Raw genomic sequence first — 407 nt, 5'->3', positions numbered from 1 at the left:
GGGCTCAGCCCAGCCTGCACCCTCTCCAATCTGGGACCCCTTGGGGGATGTCTGACTGCTGGTTTAGGCCCGATCCCACAGGACATCGGGCAGCCGGACATCCCTCTTGCAATCCGGAACCACTGGCTTCTAACCGCTCACCTGCCTGCCTGCCTGATCACCCCTAACCACTCTGCTTGCCAGCCTGCTCGCCCCCAACCAGCCTTCTCACCCCTAACTGCCCCCCCTTGCTAGCCTGATTGTCCCCAACTGGCCCCCACCAGCCTGCTCGCCCCCAACCGCCCCCCCTGCTGGCCTGGTCACCCCCAACTGCTCCCCCTGCCGGCCTAGCTGCCCCCAACTGTCCTGCCCCCACCGGCCTGGTCTCTCCTACTTGCCACTCCCGCTGGCCTGGTCACCCCCAACTG

General features: G+C 66.6%; 1 protein-coding gene across 10 annotated transcripts in view; it reads right to left on the bottom strand.

Moving 5' to 3' along the window:
* ZNF407 (zinc finger protein 407) overlaps positions 1-407 on the bottom strand; it is a 384,238-nt gene that overhangs the window by 218,926 nt on the left and 164,905 nt on the right. The window lies entirely within an intron of this gene.

This window comes from Myotis brandtii, unplaced genomic scaffold (assembly GCF_000412655.1).
Source record: "Myotis brandtii unplaced genomic scaffold, ASM41265v1 scaffold154, whole genome shotgun sequence".
NCBI lineage: Eukaryota > Metazoa > Chordata > Mammalia > Chiroptera > Vespertilionidae > Myotis > Myotis brandtii.
Note: the sequence above shows the minus strand (reverse complement) of the source record. Positions and strands in the feature narration are given on the sequence as shown.